Source organism: Macrotis lagotis, chromosome 1 (assembly GCF_037893015.1).
Source record: "Macrotis lagotis isolate mMagLag1 chromosome 1, bilby.v1.9.chrom.fasta, whole genome shotgun sequence".
Classification (NCBI taxonomy): domain Eukaryota; kingdom Metazoa; phylum Chordata; class Mammalia; order Peramelemorphia; family Peramelidae; genus Macrotis; species Macrotis lagotis.
Window position 1 is genome coordinate 347,585,125 of NC_133658.1, and position 10,125 is coordinate 347,595,249.

Sequence of the window (10,125 nt, forward strand, 5' to 3'; positions counted from 1 at the left end):
GTTCAGCCTATTCATGAGTAGTTGATATTTGCCCAGTTATGTAGATCTGATTTTATTTGTGTGAAAAGTGTTTTACAGTTGTTTTCATAGAGTTTCTGAGTCTGCGTTAGTAGGTAGACTCCCAAATATTTTATGTTGACTGAAGTTATTTTAAATGGTACTTCTCTTTCTAACTCTTGCTTCTGTATCTTGTTAGTAATATATAGAAATGCTGAGGATTTGTGTAGGTTTATTTTATATCTTTTTGATGTTGCTAAAGATGCTAATTGTTTCCAGTAGTTTTTAGATGATTTTTTAGAGTTCTAGATATATCATCATATCATCTGCAAAGAGGGACAATCCATTTATTCCTATGCTTTCTAGTGTTTTTAGTAGGAATGGGTGCTGTATTTTGTCAAAGGCTTCTCCAGGATTTATTGCTGAATGGTTCTGTTAGGTTTGCTATTGATATAGTCAATTATACTGACAGTTTTCGTAATCTTGAACCAACCCTGCATTCCTGGAATAAATCCTCTTTGATTAATTAATATAGCATATTCTCCTAGTGATAACTTGCTGTAATCACTTTGCTAATATTTTATTTAAGATTTTTACATCCATATTTATTAGGGAAATTGCTCTATAATTTTCTTTCTCTATTTTTGACTCTTCATGGTTTAGATATCAGCACCATATTGGTGTCATAGAAGGAATTAGGCAAAGTTTCACCTTCATCTATTTTTCCAGATAGTTTATATAGAATTGGAACTAATTATTCCTTGAATGTTTTTTTTTTTGCAAGGCAGTGGGGTTAAGTGGCTTGTCCAAGGCCACACAACTAGGTAATTATTAAGTGTCTGAGACTGGATTTGAACCCAGGTACTCCTGACTCCAAGGGTGCTTTATCCACTACGCCACCTAGCCACACCTATTCCTTGAATGTTTGATAGAATTCACTTGTGAATCTATCTGTTCCTTGAAATTTTTTCTTAGGGAATTCAATGATAGCTTGTTGAATTTCTGGTTTTCTGAGATAAGGTTACGTATTTAATTTCCTCTTTATTTAATCCAGGCAATTTATATTTTTGTAAATATTCATCTATTTCACTTAGAAAATCAAATTTATTGGCATACAGTTGGGAAAAATAGTTTTAAGTTATTACTTTAATTTTCTACTCATTGGTGGTGAATTTACCTTTTTTCATTTTTGATACTAGTAATCTGGTTTTTTCTTTCTTTTTTTAAATTAAATTAACCAAAGGTTTATCTATTTTATTGGGTTTTTTTCCCTATAAAACCAATTCTTGATTTTATTTATTAGTTCAATAGTTTTCTTGCTTTCTATTTTATTAATTTCCCCTTTAATATTTAGAATTTCTAATGTGGTATTTAATTGGAGTTTTTCTCTAACTTTTTTAGTTGCATGCTCAGATCATTGATTTCCTTTTTCTCTGTTTTATTCACGTAAGCATTTAGAGACAATGTATCCCCTAATAACTGCTTTGTGTTTTCCCTAAGTTTTGGTGTGTTGTCTCAAAATTGTCATTCTTTTAGATGAAACCATTAATTCTTTCTATGATTTGTTTGATGCACTCATTCTTTAAAGTGAGATTATTTAGTTTCCAATTAACAGGAGACTCAAGAGATATGTGAAAAGGTAAAAAAGGGAAAAGAAAAAAAATTATTATCCAATAAAATGAAACTGGCTATATCCCCACCTAGGAGGAAGATTCTCATAACAGCCAGAAGTAATAGACATTCATGACCTGTCTGTACTGCTGGAATGATTTTAAAATAATCTTAAAAAGGGTAGACATTGAAGAGATGAAGGAAGGGGGAGACTGAATAGGGTAACTTATATCACATGAAGAGCTGCAAAGGAACTATTGTAATAAGGGGGGAAAGGTAGGAGGTGAGAACCTCCTGATTCTTTGTCTTTTTTTTTAAGGTTTTTGCAAGAAAAATGGGGTTAAAGTGGCTTGCCCAAGGCCACACAGCTAGGTAATTATTAAGTGTCTGAGACCGGATTTGAACCCAGGTACTCCTGACTCCAGGGCCGGTGCTTTATCCACTACACCACCCAGCCGCCCCCAGATTTGTCTTAAAGAGGGATTAACACACATACTCAGTTGAATTTAGAAACTTATCTTACCTTTCAAGTATTAAGAGGGGAAAGGGGGAGGGGGGAGGAAAAGAGGAACTGATGGAAGGGAAGGAAGAAGGGACAAAGGGAAAGGGGAAAGAATGGGGATGGGGGTTGGATAGAAGGGGGCAAACACACTGAAGGTATTCCAATTAATTTTAGCTCTATCTCTCCATGGCCCATTATTGCATATGATTTTTACTGCATTATGGTCTGAAGGATATATTCAATATTTCTGCCTCTCTGCATTTGATTATGAGGTTTTTATGCCCTAGTACATGGTCAGTTTTTTTGTAGGTACCATGTACTATAGGAAAAAAGGTATGTTCCTTTTTTTTTTTTGCAAAGCAATGGTGTTAAAGTGATTTGTCCATGGTCACACAGCTAGGTAATTAAGTGTTTGAGTCTGCATTTGAACTCAGTTCCTCCTGACTCAAGAGCTGGTGGTCTATTTACTGTGCCATTTAGCTGCCCCTGGTATATTCCTTTCTATCCCTGTTCAATATTCTCCAAAGGTCTATCATATCTAAGTTTTCTAATATTCTATTTACCTCAACTTCTTTATTGTTTATTTTATGGTTAGATTTATCTAATTCTGAGAGAGGGAGGTTGAGGCCTCCCACCAGTAGAGTTTTGTTGTCTATGTCTTCCTGTAACTCATTTAGCTTCTCCTCTAAGAAGCTAGGTGCTATAACCGTTTGGTGCACACATATTTAGTATTGAAATTACTTCAATGTCTACGGAACCTTTTAGGAGGATAGTTTATCTCTTTTAATGAGGTCTATTTTTACAGCTGCTTTGTCTGAGCTAAGGATTGCCACTCCTGCCTTTTTCACTTCAGCTGAAGCATAATATATTCTACTCCAGCCTTTTACCTTTACTCTGTATGTTTCTCCCTGCATCAAATGCCTTTCTTATAAGCAACATATTATAGGATTCTAGTTTTTAATCCACTCTGCTATCCACTTCTATTTGATGGGAGAGCTCATTCCTTTCACATTCAAAGTTATAATTTCTTTTTTTTTTTTTTTAATTTTATTTATTTAAGGCAATAGGGTTAAGTGACTTGCTGAAGGTCACACAGCTAGGCATTTTTAAGTGTCTGAGTCGGGAATTGAACTCAGTTCTTCCTGACTCCAGAGTCAGTGTTCTATTCACTGTGCCACCTAGCTGCCCCAGTTAAGTAATTCTTTATTGCCTTCCATGCTATCCTCCCTCAATTTGTATTTTTCTTCTTTTTTCACCTTATCCCTATTCCCTGATATTTTGCTTCTGAATATCTTCAGTGTGTGTCCCCTTCTAACCAACCCTCATCCCCTTTCTTTCCCCTTTCCCTTTGTCCCTTCTTCCTTCCCTTCCTTCTATCAGTTCCTCTTTTCCTCTCCCCTCCCCCTTTCCCTTCTTAATACTTGAAAGTTAAGATAAATTTCTAAATTTAACTGAGTATGTGTGTTAATCCTCTTTAAGCCAAATCTGATGAGAGTAAGAATCAGGAGGTTTTCACTTCCTCCCTTTTCCCTCTTATTACAATAGGTCCTTTGCAGCTCTTCATGTGATATAATTTACCCTATTCAATCTCCCCCTTCCTCGGCTCTTCACTGTCCTCCCTTTTTAAGAAGATATTATTTTTAAATCATTCCAGCAGTTACAGACAGGTCATGAATGTCTGTTACTTCTGGTTGTTATGAGACTCTTCCTCCAGATGGGGATAAAGCCAGTTTCATCTTATTGGATAAGTTTTTTTTTTCTGTTCCCTTGTTTACCTTTTCACATATCTATTGAGTCTCCTGTTTGAAGATCAAATTTTTTGTTTAGCTGTTTTTTTCACAGGAAAAGTTGAAAGTCTCCTATTTCATTAAATATCCATCTTTTCCCCTGGAAGAGGCTCAGTTTTGCTAGATAATGAATTCTTGGCTGCATTCCAAGCTCCCTTGCTCTCCAGAATATCATATTCCAAGCCTTTTGATCCCTTAATGTTGATGCAGCCAGGTTTCGTGTAATCTTGACTTTGTCTCCTTGATATTTGATGTTTCTTTCTGGCCACTTGCAGGATTTTCTCCTTGATCTGAAAGTTCTGGAGTTTGATCACAATATTCCTTGGTGTTTTCATTTTGGGAATTCCTTTCAGGAGGATATCGATGTATTCTTTCAATGACTATTTTGCCCTCTGGTTCCCGGATATCATGGTAGTTCTTTGTCACTACATTCTGAAGTATAGAGTTCAGGCTTTTTTTTTCTCTTCAAGGTTTTCAGGAAATCTGATGATTCTTGAATGTCTCTCCTGGATCTATTTTCCAAGTCTTGTTTTGCCAATGAGATATTTTACATTTTCTTCTTTTTTTTTTCATTTTTTTAAATTTTAACAGATTGTGTCTCATGAAGTTATTAGTTTCCACAAATTCCAATCTTTTTTTAGAGAAGTTTTTTAAATTTACCTTTTTGCCTCCTTTTCCAATTCGTCAATTCTATTTTTGAAGGAAATTTTGTCCTTTTCTATTTACCAACTGTGGTTTTGAGAGAATTATTTTCTTTTTTGCACTTGTATTTTCAAAGGATGTTTTCTTATTGTAAGATGTTAATTTTCTCTTGCATAATGTTTTCTCTTCCATTTCTTTCCCCAATTTTTCCATTGGATTTTTTTTGGAGTTGGAATCATTTTTAATATTTAATACAAAACATTAGTGCTGATTTTCTCATACACACACATTGCTTTAGAGGGCAAACAAAAATAGCCAGCACACCAGGAGGAAGCCAGGACTCCTTCATCCTTCGCTCTGCTCCCTTGGCCTCTAGAACACACAGATTCACAGTGACTCTAGTCAACCCCACACAATGCACTGGTCTGATTTGGATTTCTCCCCCACAGTTCTCAATGAATGGTCTCGAGCACAATCCTGCTGACTTTAGTTCCCTCAGGACAAGTCAAGAGCCCCCTTATTTGACAGCAGCTTAGCCATGGGGTTGGGGAAGCCAGAGCTGAAATCATCCTTGAACTCACTTGCATCAGAGTGGGAGAACTGAAGGAAAAAACCTCATGCCAGTGGAGGTGGAGGGCAGAGCTGAAAGATGGACACCTCTTGAGAGGGGGATAGGGAGAATTCTGCCCATAGTATTGAGATATTTCAACATGCCCCCCAAAACCCAGAAAAAAACAAAAACATTTCAAATAATCAACAGTTCCAAAACAGTTGAATTTGAAACTCCCCCTCTCAGGGTCCCTGACATCCCTCCAGATAATCCCGTATTAGGACCGAGGAGTATCTGCCGCTGCTGCAGTTGCTGCTGCTGCTCCATCTGTAGCTTCTCCGTTTCAAAGACAAGCAGAAGAATGAGGATCATGAATGAGGTGGTCCCGATCCACAAAGCTGCCCTGGAGAACCTGTACATCTTCTGGGCCACAGTGAGGGAGAGGTCCAAGGTAGCTCCCGCGGCGTACCGGACGCTCTCAGGGAACATCTCCGTCAGGCCCCACAGTCTCTCGGCCAAGGTCTCGTCAAGCTCCTGGTCCTCCTCCTCCAGCTGCTCCTCGGCCTTGTTGCCATGGGCCTTGGGCAGCGGCTCGTCCGCCAAGCCCGGCGGCAGCGCGCCCGCAGAGGCAGAGGCCATGACTCCAGGGGACACCGGAGCCTCCACTGGATTTTTAAACTCCTTTCTGATCTCTTCTAAGAAGTCTTTCTGGGTCGGAGATCAATTCATATTCTCCTCTGAAGCTCCAGTCCTCTCTTGAGTTAGGATCCTTGTCTTCAACTTGGTATTCAATGGAACCTGCTCTGCACTGCCCTTTCCTCATTTTGGACCCTTTCCCCAGGGTCTTGTGTTGGGGAAGGGACTGGTTCACAGATCTTCAAGGCCTTGCCCACTCTGGGGGGGGGGGGGTTACTCAGTGGACTGACCTGATGCCAGTAAGGGATGCCAGAAGCTTTCTCTGGCTCATCTGTGATGTTGATTAGTGGCCCATTCCCTAGGTCTGGGAGAGTTGGGGGTGGGGGCAGAAAGCAGGATCTTCACTGTCCTCACACAATATGGGCTGGGGCCTGGGGCTAGACATTAACTTAATCCACAATCAGCACTAGGGTAGATCAACCGCTTGCCTTGGGGCAAGGTGTAAATCTTGCTGTTACTGCTGTAGGGCTGTTACTGTGTTTGTTCTGGAGAAAGTCTGATTATCCCACAGGAATGGGGGAAGGGAGCTCAGCTGGAAAAAAAAACAGGAACTCCACTAAAAACATGGGGGCTTGCTCCTGGGGTCTTCCAGACCAGTGGAGCTAACTGGATAGATGTCTGGGCCACTGCACTGGAGCTCTCCCACTTGCCAGGCACATAGCAAACACTTCGGCAGCTGTTCTCAGGTCAGTCCCCTGACTCCACCCTGAGGCCCCTGTGCTGGATCTTGGCTCTCTGCCCCCCAGCATGCCAATGCTCCCATGACATACTTTGTTGAGGGATGTTCTCCTCAGTTCTTCTCTGGGGATTCAAAGTCTGTTACGAGGCTTGATTCATGTTAATTTTGAAGGAAAGCCAGGAGAGCCTGGGAAGTCCTCTATACAAATTTCAACAAACATTTATTAAGCACTCCCTGAGCACAAATCCACAGGATAGGTGCAGGGAAATGCAAAGATAGCTCACAAAAGAATTTTCTTTCTCAGGCAAAGAGTTTGTTAGTTCAGTGGAAATGCCTTTGTGCTTAAGTGGGGAAAAAACAGAAGTCAAGGGGCTTCTACTAATGCTCTCCTCCTCCCCTGAATTTCCAGCCCATACCCCTGGTAGTTTAAAAGGCCCTCCCCCCACATCAATTCTTCCAAAATTTCATGTATTAAAGAGTTTCTTGTCCTTACTACATAAGCTCATGAAGGTAAGGATCTTAAGTAAATTGTGCTATTTTCGGTGCCCTACTTAACAATGGGTATTTATTATGTTTGTTAAATGAATGTAGGTTTTATATTTTTCACTTTTTATGTATGGTCAATTTTGGTATTTAAAGCACATCATAATATGGCTTTTTATTTTTTTAATATTTTTTAAAATATTTTTTAAAATATTTTATTTGAGTTTTGAGTTTTACAATTTTTCTCCCAATCTTACTTTCCTCCCCCCAACCCCTCCAAACAGAGAGCAATCTGTCAGTCTTTATTTTGTTTTCCATGTTGTACATTGATCCAAATTGAGTGTGAAGAGAGAGAAATCACATCCTTAAGGAAGAAACAAAAAGTATAAGAGATAACAAGATCAGATAAGATATCTGGTTTTTCTTTTCTAAATTAAAAGGAAAAGTCCTTGAAATTTGTTCAAACTCCACGGCTCTTTATCTGGATACAACATGGCTTTTTCAAGACCGATTTAACAACTTCAAAGCTGCTTACTGTCTTCACTAACAACTAGACCAAAACCAACTTGGTCTTCTTATTGTTCCTCCAGTTACACCTTGGCAGAGATTGTTCCCCATACCTGGAATACTCCCCCTTTCCCCTTGATAATTCTGCAAGTAGATGGTGGGTGGTGAAGAGTGATGAGCCTGCGCACCTATCAGTTGTGTGACCTTGGGGCAAGTCCCTTAACTTTTTGTCTGCCTGTTTCTTCAACATTCAAAATGAATGTTATAACAGCACCTAAAACACAGGGCTGTTATGAGGATTAAACAAGATATTTGTAAAGTACTAAGCATAAAGCTTGGCATACAGCAGGTACTGAATAAAGGTTTATTCCCTCCACACTTCCATTCAAGGCTTAGCCAGGGGTCAGTGGGCAGCTATGTGGTGCAGTGGAGCCAGGAGTTCAAATCTAGCCTCAGATACCTGATACTTACTAGTTGTGTGATCTTGGGCAAGTCATTTAATCTTGATTATCTTGCATCCAGGACCATCTCAAGTCATCCTGTGATTCATATTTGGCCACTGAACTCAGACAGTTATGGAGGAGGAAGTGAGGTTGGTGACTTAGTACAGCATCCCTCACTCAAATTGAATTCACCTGCTTGTCATGGCATCATATCCCTGATGTCATGGTCTTCAAGAATGAAGGACAAACATCATTATCATCATTAGCTCGGGGGTCATATTCAACAAGAGACCTTTTATGATTCCTTCCAATATATTTGTATTTTTTGGTAAAACTGAAGTCACCAAATATTAATATTCTAATGAATAGTTTAAGCAAGAGTAGAGCATAAAGAGGAATCAAGACTTCGCACACCGAGGTATTTTCTTTCAAATTTAAGTTCTAGAAGGAACCAAAGGAAGGGGCTGCTGGGGCAGAATGTACTTCCAGTGTAATAAGTCCAAGGATAATGTCAGGGATGTGTTAAAATCAGATCAAAATGACTTATTCTTGAAAATAGATTGCTAAATTTTCTCTGTAAGCCTTTACATCTTGGAAATCAGCAAATGCTACAAATTGGGGCTAATTTGTACTACAAATTAGGGCTTGATTTCTTATTTTGTTGGTTGTCTAGATTTAAGAAAGTGATGGCGAAAATATTAATATTGCAGATTAAATGGTGTGTCTTGTGTACATTTTCCCCTCAGAGAGGCAATTGCCAAAATATTTACCAACATACTTCTTTAGCACAGTTAAGTCTAGAGTAGGGAATGGAGCCTGGGGAAGAATGAAAACATGGAAATTCTGGACATTCTCCTTAAAATGGAGATTGTTCCTAATTAGATCATAAGCTGATTTGAGAATAGGATATTTTCTCCCCTGATGGCAAGTACAAAGTCCTACACAAAGATTATTTAAGTTTTACTCAACCTATGTCCAAAAAGAGAGGCATCCTGTAGAGGTAAATAAGAGAACTGGTTTTGGAAGGTTAAGGGAAGCTTAAGATTCTTCATTGCTGAAAAGCTGCCAACCTACATTGGCAAAAAAGAATTTTCTTACAACAAGATCACAGTTCCAGAGCAAAGAGCAAAAAACAAAACACTCCCCAACAGTCCTAGTCCAACAGCTTCATTATGGCATGGAGATCATTAGCTCTCACTGGCTCTCAGCATAGCATAAGCTCAGACTCAAAAGGCCCAGTGACAGATTGTCTGAGAACCATTCTAAATCTGTTCAGAGACTGTTTGCTAGATTAGCCATCAATTTTTTTTTGTCCATGAAACTATCTACAATAAGATGCTGAGTACCCATAATGCTGAAATGAAAAGTACACTGTCCTATGTAGATATATCGTAGAAGTCAGAAACAAATTTAACCAGTCAACATGACATATTTAATGGTTTTAAACTTTCATTATCTTATCAAAGCTAGTTTTAAAAATGCTTTTCTCATGCCAGAGAAACTTATGCAAAGGTCATAAATCTGTTGGAAAATCTAATACTAATATGGCTCTGTAAGCTTCCTTTTTCCAATGACTAAGAACCATCCCTATGAACTGCCCTTTTTGCATTTTCAATCTGGAACTTCTCTTTGCCATACCAGCTTCTTTCTCCCATTGGTGAGTTCCTTCCATTTTGGTGTTGCACCCAGGCCTGCCATGATGAATTTCTCTCTTCTTTGCTTCTCTCTTGTATGTCTTCCTCCTTGCTTCCCAGTTTTCATATTTTGCCTTCCCCCCCCCATTAAATACAAGTTCCTTGAGGGTCTTTTATTCTTTCTACCTGTATCTCAAACATAGGAAGCACTTAATAAATGTGTGTTGCTTGTCTCCTGTCCTTGAGACTATCCCCAATTATTTTTCTTGATATATTTAAAACTACTAGTTCTGCCTCTAGCCTCTAGAGTCTCATGAGACATTAGGACTGGCATATTGCATTGCAGTATCAACTTTATCTTAATATTCTTCTATATATCATCTCTTCCTTTACCTACAGAATGAGGATTCAAGAGACACTGGATTTAGAGTTGGAAGTAAGCTGAGTCCAGAAGTTAAGTGACTTGCCCAAGGAACAGGTATTATGAGAAGAGCCAAGTTTCAAACTCTGGTACTTTGACTTCATATCTAATACTTTTTCTACTACATCATGGAAGCCACCCTGCCCCTCCCCCAACAACTCCCATTACTACAC

At 38.9% G+C, this 10,125-nt stretch overlaps 1 pseudogene; it reads right to left on the bottom strand.

Annotated features, from left to right (window-relative positions):
* Nucleotides 1-5,043: 5,043 nt before the first annotated feature.
* LOC141517735 (mitochondrial import receptor subunit TOM22 homolog pseudogene) lies at nucleotides 5,044-5,728 on the bottom strand (annotated as a pseudogene).
* Between the last annotated feature and the right edge of the window lie 4,397 nt (nucleotides 5,729-10,125).